General features: G+C 25.9%; 1 long non-coding RNA gene across 1 annotated transcript; it reads left to right on the top strand.

Moving 5' to 3' along the window:
* Positions 1-477: 477 nt before the first annotated feature.
* On the top strand, positions 478-1,474 carry LOC126550379 (uncharacterized). Its single transcript, XR_007604462.1, has 3 exons — positions 478-763; positions 824-1,016; positions 1,127-1,474. It is a non-coding gene; the product is annotated as an uncharacterized LOC126550379 (long non-coding RNA).
* The last annotated feature ends 2,362 nt before the right edge of the window (positions 1,475-3,836 follow it).

Raw genomic sequence — 3,836 nt, 5'->3', positions numbered from 1 at the left:
ATTATATATTGTAATATTGTGTATAAAAAAAAATAAACTGGAGTCTACACATTGTTCGTTTTAAACTTAATCGTTGCATACGCATACTCTAAAGTTCATGTCGTATAATGACATTATTTAAATTCTCCCGAATTTTTTTAAACATTGTTATTTTAATAGTACTTATCTGGTTATGATAATAAAAACAAAGTTTACGACGTGTTATAAATTTATAATTTAATGTGTGTGATGTGTAACTACCACCTACGTAGAGGCCCCGGAAACTAAATGTTTGCAATAAATTATTATTTTGATTTTACGCGGGAAAATAAAATGCGGGCATTTAACAATAATACTGATACGTATACACAACTACACACGTGTCGCACCATAAATTTTGCGGTAGAGAAAAATAAATTCAAGGTCGTGGCAATGTTAGAACCGGGGGCGTGTGTATATCAGCGTACACGTGCAAAAGATATACACAAAGCGCGAGTGCGTACAACCAATTTCTGTTTTTTTTTTTATTATTATTATTTTATTGTTCATAACGGTGTGTCGTCAGTGTCTGACAGTGTCCAACGAATGCAACGATGATGTTGTTACAACTTACAATGTATAATACATTAATACTAATAATATAGTAATATACCTACATAATTATTATATGTTGGAAAATGTGAAATGTCGTTAGTTTTTAAATTAACACGACTGAGAATAATATCATTATTTTTCAATTGTAATCACAGTATTTGTGTTACGCGTTTATATTTTTCCATCGAACGTACTAAAAATACAATTATAACATGAGAAAATGTATCTAATTATATTTATAAAACTACAGTTTCAGAGTAGATGATCGTATTACACACACACACACACACACACACACACACACACACACACACACACACACACACACACACACACACACACACACATACATGACGGTCGTTTCGCAATTCGTGGTGAGCCGGATCGTTCTGGTGGTATTCGCATAATTGGTACGAGCGAAACTGTTATAATAATAGTTTATAGTAAGTTCAATATAGACTGTTCCCGACGCTCTTTATTTTTTACGAATTACTCATTAATCAGTAAACTAGTCTATACCCGTATTTATGTTATGGTTAATGGTATGTTACAGGGTGTCCGGGCGATTCACCAAGATGCTCGCTGACATTTTTTTTCGTTTAGTAATGAATTTATTAAAATTCTGATTTTTAACTTTTTAATTATAGGTATACTTGAACACTATATTTGCAGTTACTTTGATGTTTTTATTTCGTTTGAAGAATATTAAATGATGATTAAAACTATTTTTCAAATAAGAATTATCCTTTTGGGTATACTACCTATTACAATAAAGGTACATTGAAACAGATGATTTTTTTTGAAATGTTGATGTATCTAAAGTAAAATTTGAACCAGTATTTTATGCGTTATTCTCATTTAATTACCAAGAATCATAATCCTTGTAAAATAATAATTTATGTAGTAGCGAAATATTTCAAGTTGTTTTATTATTTCAGAATCTAAAATATAAAAAAATGTATGTACCAAACTAATTCATGAATGAATAAAATAACAGATTATTAATAAGTAAAATAAACAAAATATTTACTACCTATTTAAGATAAATAAGTACGTAATCTTATATTGAAATAAATATACCTAATGCGTATTTACTATTTACCAAATTCATTATCATTAATTAATTTTATTATTTTACTGGTACTTTCATATTATGCATTCATTAAACATTTAAAATTTTTTTAAATTAACAATAATCGTATCATATTATCTTATTTTCAATGATATCTTGGAGGTTAAATCTAATAACATATTATATTATCATAGAATTTATAGTAAAACTTATTTTTACTCTGTATGTAACATTATTATATATTAATTATCACACGTACAGAAAATAAAATATACCTGTTGTCATATTTTTATTTTTTAACTATAGGCTCAATTACAAACATGTACTATTGTACTTATTTATTGAAACGTTACAACTATAAATAACTTTTAGATTTCTAAGATATTTGAAAAATTCTGACATTCACTTATGTTATTAATTACCAAATAGGTGTGTTTGATTTTAATCGATTTACTTATAAGAATTAAAACATAAATATATAAATACAACCAATACTAAACTCATTATTTAAAAATGTGGATAATACCTATACTACTGAGTACTATATTTACTAATATTATGTTGTAATAATAATAAAGGTTATATTAATATATTATATTATATTCAATGACTGTTATGTAATCTTTTCAATAGTTTAAAGATTTGTTCTGCTTCAATTTTAGTCTAGCGGTACACAATAGTTTTAGTTTGATATTGTGTTAGGTATCTACCACTTAACCAGCGTGAATTTTAATTAATAGACACGCTGGATACTTAATGAATAGACAATCAATTTTCAAATATAATATGTACCAATGTTACCATACCTAATATAAAGAAATAATATTTAATGTAAGATTTTAGTATTTTTCATTTAAAATCTATGAAATATTTCGATGTTGCTGCATACAATACGAACTTAGTAATGGAGCAGAATGCAAATTGTTATGTATTGAAAAAAAGAAATACTTTCATGAAGTCCATAACATCAATTGCAGTTTGAAAACATTGTACCTTTAGGTAAAAGTTTCGTTTTCTATTTTTTTTTTAAATTTTATTATTCTTAGTATTCATTATCAATGTAATATATGGTCTTAGTAAAAATAAAAAAAAATAATCAATTAATAATATTATTTTACTCTGGAGTGAGAATAGGTATATTATAGAGGAAACAAACATTTTCAGGGACGTTTTTTTAGCGACGACGATATAATATTTCAAACATCACCAGCAAATCGGAGTACACCTATATATTTTTTTTATCTAAGCAATTATTCTTGTTATATTAATAATGTACGTCCAAGGCATACAACATTTATTTTCTACATTAAATTGTACTATTAAATAATTTATCAATGCACAGCCTCTTTTGTTACGTGTTAATTGTTATCTTAAACGACAACCCATGTCTTTATTTCAATAAGAGGCTGAAGGTGATCGGAATGAATCTTTAATAATTAGAAAATTAATGGGAAAATAATATTCTAATATAAAGGAGTGAAAACATAAAGTATTCGTTAACAAATACATATTAAATTATAGGCCTCCAATCGAAGGCTGCTACACCTATTAAAATAATAAAAAAAGTGAAAAAGTGTTAGGTATATTGGTATATGTCAATTAAGGAATAAAATATTCCTAAAGTACAAATATTAAAGAGACAGTAGCATGAGCCTTGGCTTCAAATTAGTGCACGCGTATAAAATACGAATGTCTTTAAACGCTGGTTGTTATTTTTATCAGTGATTTTAAGGACAAGTCGCCTACGCTTGTGATGTCGGTGACCAGCTCGAGGTTAAGTTCGTGTCCATACTCCATAGGTACGATTTGATCTTTTGAGATAACCTATAATGATATTAATGTGTAGTATATGTAATATATTATATTTTCTATTTTACTTACTTAACACAATATATTATACACGAATTAGACGAAGTCGTCTAATTAATTTTACGATAAAATATCTATTGTTAAACCTACATAGGTCTTAATATTCATAGAAATATTTCTAAATATTTTAATATATTAACTAAAATTTGTTATTTTGAAATGATCTACGTTATGAGGTGATTAATAAATATATTTTTAATATTTAGAGAAATCTAATTTTAAGTTTTAATAAATTTAGTTTGGAATAGTTTGAATATAAATCTAATAAAATATAAAACCAATATAATATTAAATTAACTAATTAAAAAAAATAATAATGAAT

The sequence above is a fragment of the Aphis gossypii genome, chromosome 2 (assembly GCF_020184175.1).
Source record: "Aphis gossypii isolate Hap1 chromosome 2, ASM2018417v2, whole genome shotgun sequence".
In the NCBI taxonomy this organism is placed as follows: Eukaryota; Metazoa; Arthropoda; class Insecta; order Hemiptera; family Aphididae; genus Aphis; species Aphis gossypii.
The sequence above is the reverse complement of the archived record's forward strand: the minus strand, read 5'-3'. Positions and strand labels throughout refer to the sequence as shown.